General features: G+C 46.4%; 1 long non-coding RNA gene across 1 annotated transcript; it reads right to left on the bottom strand.

Moving 5' to 3' along the window:
* Positions 1 to 823: 823 nt before the first annotated feature.
* LOC116998893 lies at positions 824 to 13,816 on the bottom strand. Its single transcript, XR_004418489.1, has 6 exons — positions 13,724 to 13,816; positions 13,562 to 13,619; positions 12,313 to 12,363; positions 9,449 to 9,576; positions 3,479 to 3,515; positions 824 to 2,122 (listed from the first exon to the last, which is right to left on the bottom strand). It is a non-coding gene; the product is annotated as an uncharacterized LOC116998893 (long non-coding RNA).
* Between the last annotated feature and the right edge of the window lie 76 nt (positions 13,817 to 13,892).

Below are 13,892 nucleotides of genomic sequence, written 5' to 3'. Positions count from 1 at the left end.
ACCGGGGTTTGGGGGCTGCAGTACCAGGTAGTGTCCACCAGGGGGCCGCAGTGCCTGGAGGGTGGGGGCTCTGTGCTGATAAGAAAAAAATCAGAAAAAACCCTGAAAAAATTCAGACTAAAATCCCAGAAAAATGCCTAAATATTTGCACCAAGAAATGCAAAAATCTCCTAAAAATTGCACAAGAAATAGCCAGAAAAGTCCTAAAATTGGCACTAAAAAACCAAAAATAGCCACAAAATCCAGTGAGATTCCAGGGATTTCTGAGGAAACAAAATGAGGAAATGGTTGGGCAAAATTCCGATGGAAATCTGACTTAAAATGGCCCCAAATCCCCAAACACCGCACAAAAAGTGACCCTAAAAATCCAAAAATTGGCACTAAAAAACACCTAAAACCCACCAAAATCCCAGGGATTATTGGGAAAAACGTCTGGAAAAATCCAGGACAAATTCATCTTTAAAATCCAGTAAAATCCCTACATATTCCCATCAAGAAATGAAAAAGTCCCCTAAAAATCGCATGAGAATTGACCAAAAAAGTGCTCAAATATGCACTAAAAACCAAAAATGGGCCCCAAAATCCAGTGAGATTCCAGGGATTTGTGAGGAAACAAAGCGGGAAAATGGGTGGGCAAAATTCCAAGAAAATTCAACATAAATTGGCCCAAAACCCCCAACCATTGCAGGGAAAATGGCTCAAAAATCTCAAAATCTGCACAAAGAAAACCCACCCAAAACCGGTCAAAATCCCAGGGATTATTGGGAAATACATCAGGAAAAGTGCAGGAAGAATTCCACATTAAAAAAAAACAACAGAAAAATCCCTGAAAATTCTTTTCCTCCTTATCCCTCATTTGGCAAACTGATTTTTCACACATAATAAATACAAATTTCTAAGATCTCTCTTTGTCACTGCCAAATATGCTCAGTTCAGAAAGGTGGACCAGAGAAGATCAAAACATTTTTTTTTCTCTGTCTCTGCTTTCTTGCTATCCATATGAAAGGTATGCAAGGAAGGTGCACAAAGACAGAAAAGCTGTGTAAATGCTTCCTTTGAGCATGCAAGAGACTGTGTGCATGGTAAACATGCATGGTTGTGTAAAATACTGCTGAATAAAGTCTGAGACATCGCTTTTTTCCAAGAAACAAGAAAATAGGGGACAAAGCTTTTCTTTGTTTGACAGTTTTTCTTTGTTTCTGTCAACTCACTGTCTCTAAGATGCAGCAGTGTCTGCATTCATTGATTGCAAGCAGATTGATTTCTCCGTCCACTCTAAAACCACGAGGTCATCATTTCAACTTCATGATCTTTCTTCAAAATCAGAAAGCTTTCAGCACCTTGTGTCAATTTTCAAAAAATTGCAAACGTTTAACCCGAACCACGATCATAGTAGGTACTGCTCCCACCAATCTCCCCCATCTCCCCATTATCCATTTGGTTGCCATGTCAATCGCTAGCATTCAGAACAGTTTTGCAAAAGCCCACAGTCAAAGAAACTATTATCTCAACATTGTCATAAGGACTACTCATTCTACAAAACTTCAGCGAAGATTTAGGGGAAGTCTGTGGGCGAGCTTAGGCTGATGCTGTAGTACCTAGGTGCACTTTACAGCCCACAGAGTCTTCTGTGCTAGAAGTAGATAGATGACAGTTTGCCGCCGGGAAAATGAGAAGAAGCGACAGTTTGCAGAGTGTGCAGAAAGACGCCGCTGAGAAGCGACAGGGCTGGTGGGTGCAGCATACTGGCTGCCACAGGAGCATGGCTTCCGAATTCACGTTGGCAGTCGTAAGGAGGCTATTTGTGCTGCTACCTACTCTTCTTCACACCTCCTGTGGAATCAATTGTGCTTGCTTTACTTTACTGCCACGAGACCCAAGCAGAACAACAATCGATTCAGTGGAGAAGGGTAGGAACAGAGTGCATCGGTGAGTTTGATGCAGTTTATGTGCAGCAGGTGGAAGACGTGCACTTGCTTTTGCTTTTAGAGCTTTTTTCTATGAAAGGAGCTGCTGAAAGTCGACAACGGAGCTGCCACAGAGAGTGGAAAATAGGACGGCATGTCTAGCTGGGCAGGAAGACACAAAGACGCAGCCTGGTGTATGCGCAGTTTCATGGCGGCTTGAAGAAGGGGTACAGTAATTTCACAACTATAAGGCGCACCCTTTTGACTAAAATTTTTCCCCAAACCCAGAAGTGTGCCTTACAGTCCGGTGCACTTTATCTGATGTACAAAGTTGCAACATTTGCCACCCCGGAAGTGAGAGCCGCAAGGAGGGGCGGCGCCGTGGGAGCACCGAGTAGCAATGCGGGGGCAGCTGCGGGCAGCCCAAGGCACAGGGAGCAGCGCGGGCAGGAAGGCAGGAGGCGGCCCCAGGCACCAGGAGCAGTGCGGGCACGGAGGTGAGGGGCGGCCCCGGGTGGCCCCAGGCATAGGGAGCAGCGCAGGCAGGAAGGTGAGGGGTGGCCCTGGGCGGCCCCAGGCACAGGGAGCAGCGCGGGCAGGGAGGTGAGGGGTGGCTCCGGGCAGCCCCAGGCACAGGAAGCAGTGCGGGCAGGGAGGTGAGGGGCGGCCCCGGGTGGCCCCAGGAGCAGCGTGGGCAGGGAGGCGTTTCTACTTTGTTACTTTGTTGTGCGCAGCGGCCTGAGCCAAGGGGCCACAGCTGATAGGGGCCTGCGGGGCCGCGGTTCCGTGGCCAGCAGGGCCCCAGCCAATAGGGGCTGGCGGGGCTGCAGCCAATAGGGCCCAGTGGGACCGCAGTTCTGGGGGCAGCAAGGCCAAAGCCGATAGGGGCCAGCGGGGCCGCAGTGCTGGGGGCAGTGGGGCCACAGCTGATAGGGGCAGGCACGACCAGTGGGGCTGTGGCCAGCACGGGCCAGCGTAAAAAGAGGAAGTTTGGGGCAAAAAAAGGGCACTTTGGGTTCCCAAATGGGAAATTCGGGTCTGAAAGGGGAAATTTGGGACCAAAAAAGAAGAATTTGAGTCCAGGAAGGGAGAATTTGGGACTAAAAATGGGAGAATTTAGCACCCAGATTGAAAGTTCGGGTTCAAAAATGAAAATTAGGGACCAAAAAAGGAGAATTTGGGGCTAAAATGTGAAATTTGGGTGCCCAGACGGGAAATTTGGGACTGAAAAGGAAAATTTAGGACTGAAAAAAAGAGAATTTTGGCCTAAAAATGGGAAATTTGGGGCTGAAGATGGGAAAAGTGAGTCCAAGAAGGGGAATTTGGGGATAAAAAAGGAGATTTTTTTGGCCCCAAAAAAGAGAAAATGCACCAAAAATGCAAATTTGGGTCCTGGAAGGGGGATTTTGGGAATAAAAAAGGAGAATTTGAGTTCAAAAAGGGAAATTTGGGTTCTAACCAGGTACTGCAGCCTTCGCACCCCACTGAGGTCATGCTGACCTCTGCTGGACACAACACAGTACTTCAGCCCCCAACTCCCTGGGCTGTGCTTTCCCCGCTTTGACACAAACCTGTATGGTGCCCTCAGCTCCAGGGTAACGCTGCCCCCTGCTGGACAAAAACTGTTACTGTGTGCCCGTTTTCCACGCGGTGCTGCCCCCTTTTGGAGTCAACCCACTACTGCACACACTCCCTTACCACCCCGCACCCCCACCCCCCACCAGGGAGTGCTGCCCCTGATGGACACAACCCGAAACTACAACCCCAGCCAACAGTACTGTCCCCTAGTGGAGCAAGCCATTGCACCGCATCACCACCCGCAGGGGAGTGCTGCCCCCTGATGGACACAACCCAGAACTGCTCCCCAAACCCCAGGGCAATGCTGCCCCTTGGTAAAGACAACTTGGTTCTGCGCCCCCCCGCTTTACCCCAGGTCGTGCTGCCCCCTGGTGGACACAACCCAATACTGCAGCCACCTGGCCCCCTGAGCACTGCTGCCCCCTTGTGGGGCTGTACCGAGGAAGTTCAGCCCCCTGGTGGGCACAGCTTGCTAATGCAGCCCCCCGCCACCACAGGCTGTTCTGCACCCTGTTGGACACAACACGGTGCTGCAGCCCCCCACCCCACCAGGCAGGGATGCCCTCTGGTGGACAAAAAATGGTACTGCATCCCCCTGGGCAGCGCTTACTCCCAATGGTAAGAGGCGGAGGGGCTGGAAGGGTGGGGGAAGGGCTTCAGGAGTGGGGGAGGGGCTTGAAGGAATGGAGGAGGGGCTAGAAGGATGGGGGAGGGGTTTATAGGGGGAGGGGTTTGAGGAGTGGGGGAGGGGCTTGAGAGAAGGGATGAGATTTGACAGGGAGGGGCTGGAGTGGGGGAGGGGCCTGAGGAGAGGGCAGGGCCCAGAGGGGGAAGGGCTGAAATGGTGAGGGTGAGGCTTGGAGGGAGGGGAGGAGTTTGAGGCGTGGGGGAGGGGCTTCAGGAGAGGTCTGAGGGGTGGGGGAGGGGCTGAAAGGGTGGGGTAGGGGTTTAGAGGAAGGGGGAGGAGCTGAAGAGGTGGGGTAGGGTTTGGGGGAGTGAGGGCGGGGCCTAAGAGGAGGGGGAGGGGATTCAAAATGGGCTTTTCCCACCCCCCCCAGTGGACCCTGTCAGCTCAGTGGACCCTGGCCACGCCCCCTGGCCACACCCCCTTCTCCATTGGCTGCAGCACTGGCAAAGCACCGCCCTTGTCCTGCAGGCCACACCCACCCCTTTGCTGGCCACTCCCACTTGGGGGAGGGGCAAGAGAAGAAGACCCCGCCCTCTGAGGGGCTCTGATTGGTTGGGAATAAAAACGGTGGCGGGAAAAGGGGCGTGGCCTGAGTGCGTTCAATAGAGGGGCCACAAAATTGCCACCAAGTGTCAAAAAATGGCCACCGAGTGTCCCCAAAATGGCCACTGAGCGTCCCTAAAGGGCCTCGCTCCCATTGGTACCACGGGAAACCAGCAGGGGGTGCCACCAGTTCCATCCCAGTCCCACCCAGTCCATCCCAGTTCCCTCCCAGTCCATCCCAGTCTCTCCCAGTCCATCCCAGTTCCCTCCCAATCCCTCCCAGTTCCCTCCTAGTCCATCCCAGTACAAACCAGTCCCTGTCATTCAAGTCCTTTTTTTAAAATTTTCCTTTATTTGCTCAAATTTCTCCTAATTCCCGGTGCCCGGCGGTCACTGGTGGTCAGTGGTGGCCACTGATGGTCAGTGGTTGTCACTGGTCACTGTGAGTCACTGTGAGTCACTGGTCACTGTCAGCCACTGGTCACTGGTCACTGTGAGTCACTGTCGGTCACTGGTCACTGGGGGTCACTGTCAGTCACTGGTCACTGGTCACTGTGGGTCACTCTTAGTCACTGGTCACTGCTCACTGCTGGTCACTGTCAGTCACTGGTCAGTTGGTCAGTCAGTTACTCCCTGATGACCCGCCATATCCAGCCACTGGCCCGACAGACATTGGAGTACATGCCCGGGTGGCCGCGCTGGTCACTGTTGGTCACTGTCAGTCACTCGTCACTGTCAGTTACTGGTCACTGGTCACTCCATTTTGGGTTGAATTTGGGAGATTTTTGGGGTGAATTTGGGGGATTTTGGGGCTCATTTTGGGGATTTTGGGGTGAATTTTGTGGATTTAAGGGCTCATTTTGGGGTGAATTTCGGGGATTTTTGGGCTGAATTTTGGGGATTTTGGAGCAAGAATTTAGCGTGAATCTGGAGATTTTTGTGGTGAATTTGGGGGATTGTGGGCTGAATTTTGGGGAGATTTTGGGGGATTTTGGGGCTGGATCTGGGGTGAATTCAGGAACATTTTGGAATCTCATTTTGGGGTAAATTCAGGGGATTTCTGAACCCATTTTGGGGTGAATTTGGGGAGTTCTGGGGCAATTTTGGGGGGAAATTGGGGAGATTTTTGGGGAAAAATTGGGCTGAATTTTGGGGTAAATTTTGGGGATTTTAGGACCCAAATTTTGGCATCAATTTGGGTGAATTTGAGGGATTTTTGGGGCTGATTTTGGAGTGAATTTTGGGGTTTTTGGGCTGGATTTTGAGGTAAATTTGGGGAGGTTTTGGGGCTGATTTTGGAATGAATTTGGGCAAATTTGAAGCTGATTTTGGGCTGAATTTTTGGGAATTTTGGGGTCCCATTTTGGGGTGAATTCGGGGGATTTTGGGGCAGGATTTTGGGGATCTTTAGGATAAATTTGGGCTGAATTTTTGGTGTGAATTTAGGGCATTTTTGGTCCCATTTTGGGGCGAATTTTGGGGTAAATTTGGGAGATTTTGGTGCTGGATTTTTGGGGTGACTTTGGGGTTTTTTGGGTCCCATTTTGGGGTGAATTTGGGAGATTTTGGTCCCATTTTGAGGTGAATTTTAATCACATTTTGGAGCTGATTTTCGGGTGAATTTTGGGGATTTTGGGATAAATTTTGGGGTGAATTTGGGAGTGTTTGGGGCTGATTTTGGGCTGAATTTTGGGGTGAATTTGGGGATTTTTGGGGTGAATTAGGGGTCTGATTTTGGAGTGAATTAGGAGACTGATTTTGGGGTGAATTTGAGGCTGATTTTGGGGTGAATTTGGGAGATTTTGGGTCTGGAATTTGGGGTGAATTTGGGAGATTTTTGGGCTGAATTTGGGGGATTTTTGGGCTGAATTTTGGGGTCTCATTTTGAGGTGAATTTGGGAGATTTTGAGGCAGGAATTTGGGGTGAATTTAGGGCTGAATTGGGGGATTTTGGGGCTCATTTGGGGGATTTTGGGGACTCATTTTTGGCGTGAATTTGGTGGACTTTGGGGTTGCAATTTGGGGTGAATTTGGAGACTTTTAGGGTAAATTTGGGACAGAATTTTGGGTTGAATTTGGGGGTAAATTTGGGAGATTTTGGGGTGAATTGAGAGGATTTTGGGGCTGGATTTTTTGGGTGAATTTGGGGTGAATTGGGGGGTTTTGGGGTCCCATTTTGGGGTGCATTTCAGGTGTTTTGGGACTGAAATTTGGGGTGAATTTGGGCAGCTTTGGAGTGAATTTGGGAGATGTTTGGGGCTGATTTGGGGGATTTTTGGTCTCATTTTGGAGCTGAACTTGGGGTGAATTTTGGGGATTTTGGTGTAAATTTTGGGATAAATTTTGGGGTGAATTTGGGGGATTTTATGATCCCATTCTGGGCTAAATTTGGGGTCCCATTTTGAGATGAATTTTGGGGATTTTGGGGTTGATTTGGGGGTGAGTTTGAGTAAATTTGGGCTGGATTTTGGGGTGAATTTGAGGGGTTTTTGGTCCCATTTTGGGGTAATTTTGGGTGAAATTTGGGATGAATTTTGGTGAATTTGGGGCTGATTTGTGGTGAATTTGGGGCGTTTGGGAGGGTGACTTGGGGTGAATTTGGGGGGTTTTGGGGGCTGATTTTGGGATGAATTTTGGGGATTTTGGTCCCATTTTGGGGTGCATTACGGGTGAATTAGGGGGCTTTTGGGGCTGATTTTTGGGTGAACTTGGGGATTTTTGGGGTGAATTTGGGGTCCGATTTTGGAGTGAGCTTGGGGCTGATTTTGGGGTGAATTTGGGGGGATTTTGGTCCCATTTTGGGTCCCATTTCGGGGTGAATTTGGGGATTTTGGGCTCACCTGGTCCGGGGTCTTGCTGCCCACATCGGGCCCCACGGGGGAGGGGACACGCGGGGCCAGGGCGGGGGGGGCAGGGACCAAACATCCTTGGCTCTGGGGGGGGCCTGCAACCAGTACGGACCAGTATGGAGCAGTATAAACCAGTATGAACCAGTACAGACCAGTATGGACCAGCACAGACCAGTACAGACCACTACGGACTAGTACAGAGCAGTACGGGCCAGTATGGACTGGTACAGACTGGTACAGGCCAATATGGCCTACTATGGACCAGTATGGACCGGTATGGACCAGTACAGGCCAGTATGGACCGGTACGGACCAGTACAAACTAGTACAGACCAGTACAGATTGGTACAGACTGGTATGGACCAATACAAACCAGTATGAACCATTATGAACCAGCATGGACCAGTATAAGCCAGTGTGGACCAATATGAACCAGTATAGACTAGTACGGACGAGTATATATAGACCAGTATGGACTGGTACGCACCAGTATGGACCAGTACAGACCAGTACGGACTGGTATAAACCAGTATGGACCAGTATGGACCAGTATAGACTAGTTGTTCCCAGTATAACTCAATCCCTTCCAGTCCCTCCCAGTATAACACAGTATAACCCAGTCCCATCTAGCCCCCTAAAATCTCCATTTTTGCCCATAAATTCCATTTTTCACCCTAAAACCGACAGGTTTTTTGCTCCCAGTCTCTCCCAGTAAAAACCAGTTCAAAACAGTCCCTCCCTGTCCCTCCCAGTATAAACCAGTCCCTCCCAGTATCTCCCAGTATATCCTCATCTCATTTTTCCCCCCAAAATACCCATTTTTCCCCTAAAATTCCAGTTTTTTTACCCCTAAAATCCCCATTTTTTTTCCCTAAAACGGACGAGTTTTTTGTTCCCAGTCTCTTCCAGTATAAACCAATCCCTCCCAGTTCCTCCCAGTATAAACCAGTCCCTCCCAGTTTCTCCCAGTTCCTCCCAGTCCTCTTCTCATCCCTAAAATTCCTCCTTTTCTGTCCTAAATTCCTATTTTTCCCCCTAAAATCCCCATTTTTCACCCTAAAACCACCAGGTTTTTTCTTCCCAGTATAAGCCAGTATAAACTAGTCCCTCCCAGTATATCCCCGTCCCATTTTTTCCCCCCAGAATTCCCATTTTTTCCCTTAAATTCCCATTTTTTACCCCTAAAATCCCCATTTTTGCCCTAAACCACTGGGCTTTTAGCTCCCAGTCCATCCCAGTATAAACCAGTATAAACCTGTGTCCTCCCAGTCCATTCCAGTTCCTCCCAGTATATCCCGGTCCCATTTTTATCCCCAAAATTCCCATTTTTGCCCCCAAAATCCCCATCTTTTTCCTTAAAATCCTGGGGTTTTTTGCTCCCAGTCCCTCCCAGTATTAACCAGTCCCTCTCAGTTTCTCCCTGTTCCCCCCAGTCCTCTTCTCATCCCTAAAATTTCTCCTTTTCTGTCCAAAATTCCCATTTTTCCCCTAAAATCCCCATTTTTTGCCCTAAGCCCACCAGGCTTTTTGCTCCCAGTCCATCCCAGTATAAACCAGTCCCTTCCAGTATAAACCAGTTCCTCCCAGTGCATCCTAGTCTCATTTTTCCTGCAAAATTCCCATTTTTCACCTTAAATTTCCATTTTTTACTCCTAAAATCCCCATTTTTTGCCCTAAAACCACCGGGTTTTTTGCTCCCAGTCCATCCCAGTATAAACCACTTCAAACCAGTCCCTCCCAGTCCTCTTCTCATCCCTAAAATTCCTCCTTTTCTGTCCAAAATTCCCTTTTTTCCCCCCCAAAATCCCCATTTTTTGCCCTAAAATGCCAGGAATTTTTCCTCCCAGTCCCTCCCAGTACAAACCAGTTTGTCCCAGTGCTGACCTAGTCGGGGGGTGGGGTGGGAGCGGGGCTGTGACCGATCCAGGCTTGGCACACGGCGTACAGGGGGGTCCCGACTGGGAACTGCCCCAGCTCCATGCTGCGATCAAAGAGGCGGATCACGAAGGAATCTGGGGGGAAAACGGATGAATCAGACAAAATCACCCAAAATCAGCTCAAAATTAGCCAAAATCAGCCCAAAAATCAGATTAGAACCCCAAAAAAACCCTAAAACCACCCCAAAACCGACCAAAATCAGCCCAAAAATCACCCAAAATCAGTTTAAAAATCAGTCCAAAAATCACCCAAAATCAGTCTAAAAATCAGTCCAAAAATCACCCCCCAAAAAATTACCCCCAAAATCACTCTAAATAAGGGCAAAAATCACCCAAAAATAATCCCAAATCAGTCCAAACATCACCAAAAATCACCCAAAAAATCACCACAAATCAGTCCAAAATCACCTAAAAAAATCACACGCAAAATCACCAAAAATAAATCCAAAAATCACCCAAATCAGTCCAAAGATCACCCAAAATCAGCTCAAATCAACCCAAATCAGTCCGAAAATCACCAAAATCATCCCAAAAATCAGTCAAAAAGTCACAAAGAAATCACCCCAAAAATTGCCCAAAACCATCAAAAATCACTCAAAAAATTACCCCCAAAAAAGTCCAATAATCACCCAAAAATCACCCCAAAAATCGCCCAAAATCAGCCCAAAAATCACCCAAAAAATCACTCAAAATCAATCCAAAAATCACCAAAAGTCACCCAAAAATCCGTACAGTCCAAAAATCACCAAAAAGCACCCCCAAAATCACGACAAAAACTAGCCCCAAAAATCAGCCCCAAAATCACTAAAAATCACCCCCAAAATCCCACCAAATGTCTAAAAATCAGCCCAAAAATCACCACAAAATCACCAAAAATCACCTCAAAAATCTGCCCAAAAATCACCCAAAATCAGCCCAAAAATGGATCCTGAAAACCCCCAAAACTACCCCAAAAATAGGACCAAATTCCCAGTTTTTGGTATCAGAATTCCCAATATTGGGTGGCAATTCCTGATTTTGGGGTGGGAATTCCTGTTTTTCAGTTCCCATTTCCGATTTCCAGTTTCCAATCCGGGATTCCCAGCTCCAGTTCCGGGATTTCCCATTCCCGGTTCCCTGTTCCCAGTTCCGGGATTTCTCTCTCACTGTGTTTTGGGGGTGGGTTCTCGGGCCCCTCCCCCCCTCCTCTCCTTGCAGAGCAGCAGGAAACGCTTGGGAGGCCTGCAATTAATTAATCACTAACTAATGATTAATTAATGACCCATGATTGATAATAAATGATTAATGAAAGAAAATGCCAGGGGGCCTGCAATTAATCAACTAATGACTAATTAATGATTAATTAATGATTCATGATTGATTATAAATGATAATTGAAAGAAAATGCCTGGGGCACCTGCATTTCATTAATGATTAGTTAATAATAATTAATGATTGATAATAAGTTATTAAGGAAGGGAATCGCCTGGGGGGGGCTGCAATTAATTAATGACTAATTAATGATTGATAATAAATTATTAACAAAGGGAAATGCCTGGGGAGCCTGAAATTACCTAACGATTAATTAATAATAACTAATCAGTAACGACAAATAATAAATTATTAATAAAGGGAAACGCCCAGGGGGCCTGGAGGAATAAATAATGATTAACAAATAATAATTGATAATTAATCGTTAATAATGAGAAATGGCTGGGGAGGTCTGGAATCAAAATTCAATGACTAATTATTAATAATCAATGATTAATTTTTATTATTTTGGGGGGAATTTGGGGGGAATTTGACAGGAAATTCTAAGGGAAATCTTAGAGGAATTTTAGGAATAATTTGGGAGAAATTTTGGGGGAATTTTTGGAAATTTTAGTGAAAATTTTTGGGAATTTTGGGGAAATTTTAGGGCGTTTTAGGGAAATTTAGGGAAAATTTTTGGGAGAATTTTGGAGAAATTTTTAGAAGTTTTTTGGAAAATTTTGGGGAATTTTTCGGAAATTTTGGGAATTTTAAAAGGAATTTTTGTGAAAATTTTGGGGAAATTTTTGGGAATTTTGGGGGAATTTTGAGGAAATTTTGGGGAACTTTTTGGAAAATTTTTAGTGAATTTGGGGAAATTTTGAGAAAATTTTGGGGGAATTTTGAGAAAATTTTACAGGAAATTTTAAGGAAAATTTTGTAAGAATCTTAGGAGCAATTTCGGGGAAATTTTGGGAGAATTTTTGGGAGAATTTTGGAAATTTTTGTGAAATTTTTTGGGAATTTTGGGGAAATTTTAAGAGACTTTCAGAGGAATTTTGGGGAATTTTTGGGAGAATTTTTTGGAATTTTTTGGGGAATTTTGGGGAAATTTTAATGGCATCTTAGGGAGAATTTTTGGAAAGATTTTGGGAGAATTTTAGGGAAAATTTGGGGAACTTTTAGGGAAATTTTTAGGGAATAACAGGGAAATTTTGGCAGAAATTTTGGGGAAATTTTGGGGAACTTTTGGGAAAATTTGGGGTATTTTTGGGAATTTTTGGAAATTTTTGTGAGAATTTGAGGGGAAATTTGGGATAAGTTTGGGAACTCTTTTGGAATATTTTGTGGAAATTTGGGGAACTTTTAGGGAAATTTTTAGGGAATTTTTGGGAGAAATTTTGGGATTTTTTGGGGTAAATTTGGGCCATTTTTGTCTCCCACCTCTTGACGGGAATGCTGGGCGAGGCCTCCATGTGGAAAAAAAAAAGGGAATTTCTGGGAATTTGGGGTCCTCATCCCAAAATCCCCTAAATTTGGGGAAAATTTTGGGAAAATTTTCAGGAATTTTTGGGGTCTTACTTGGTCAGGGGGTCCCCAGTGCCCTTCCCAGGCTCCTCCTACAGCAGCTCTCTGGAATTAAAAAAAAAAAAAAAGAAAAAAATTAGAATTTGGAAATGAGAATTTGGGAATTCAAATTTAGGAGCAATCCCAAAAGACCCTGAAATGACAAAAAAAATAGAAATTAAAAAAAAAATCCAACCCAAAATTCAAAATTTTATGGCAAGCATTCAACCCAAAATCTGAATTAAATTCAAGACGGCGTACAAGTGGCCCTGGCCTCCAGCTCTGGGAATTTTCAGGAGAATTTGGAATTTTTGGGAAGTTTTGGGAATATTGGGAAATTTGAGGAGTTTTAGGGGATTCTATGGGGGATTTTTTGGGATTTTTTGGGAGTTTTTTTTTTATTTGTGGGGATTTTGGGGGATTTTGGGAAATTTTTGGGGATTTTTTGGGGAGTATTTTGGGGGATTTTTTTTTTTTGGGGGGGGGATTTTTGGGGCAGTTCGGGGGATTTTTTGGGAATTTTGGGACTTTCTGGAGAATTTTTGGTGATTTAGGGTCCAGCTGTGAAAAAATTGGGAATATTTGGGAAATTTTGGGGCGTTTTTGGAAATTTTGGTTCTATCTGGGGAAGGATTTTGGGGAGTTTTGGGGAGATTTTTGGGGAACTTTTGAGGAATTTTGGGGATTTGGGGCATCAAGCTCTGGGAAATTTGCGGAATTTCGGGAATATTTGGCAATTATAGGGGGATTTTGGGGGAATTACAGAGGAATTTGGGAAAATTCGAGGAATTCTCAAGAATTTGGGGGTCCCAGAGGGGATTTTTGACAATTTCGGGGGAATTTTTGGGGAATTTTGAGATTTTTGGGAACTTGGTTGGTCCTGGTTGAGATCTGAGAAAATTTTGGGGAATTTTTTTTGAATTTTGAAGAATTTGAGGGAGATTTTGGGGGAAATTTTGGGGTCCCAGGATGATTTGGGGGATCCAAGGAATGGTTTGAAGGAATTTGGGGAAATTTTGTGAAGAATTTGGAGATTTTTGGGAATTTGGGGGACACCGGAGCGTCCAAGAGAGAATTTTGGGGAATTTTGGGGTCGAATTTTGGGAATATGTTGGGAATTTTGAGGGGAGGGGCGTGAGGATTTCCGGGAGTTTTAGGATAAATCCGGTGAATCTTTTGGAATTGGGGAAGATTTTGAGCGATTCCTGAGGGGACTGGGGGGAATTTTGGGGCGATTTTAGGATATTCTGGGGGCCGATCTCACCTGTTTTCTCTACCTTTACCTTGGCGGCCATAATTGCTCCGGACGCGTCTCTGGGGGCCTGTGAGGGGTGGGGGGGTCATGGGGGGGATCCAAAATTCCCCCTAAATTCCCCCAAATCCCCTCAAATCGCCCCAAAATCCGCCGCCCCGCCTCCCGCCTCACCACCGCCCTCAGGCGCCGCCGCTTCCCGCCTTCCTCAGGCGCCGCCTCCCATTGGTCGACGCGCCTGTCAATCAAAGCACACAACCAGTCAGCAGCCTTGGGACCCCCAAATGCCCCCCCCAAACCCCCCAAGTTTCCCGTCGGAGCAACTTCCGATACTACAGCTCCC

The sequence above is a fragment of the Catharus ustulatus genome, chromosome 7 (genome assembly GCF_009819885.2).
Source record: "Catharus ustulatus isolate bCatUst1 chromosome 7, bCatUst1.pri.v2, whole genome shotgun sequence".
Taxonomy (NCBI): Eukaryota; Metazoa; Chordata; class Aves; order Passeriformes; family Turdidae; genus Catharus; species Catharus ustulatus.
This window is presented reverse-complemented; position numbering and strand designations above follow the sequence as displayed.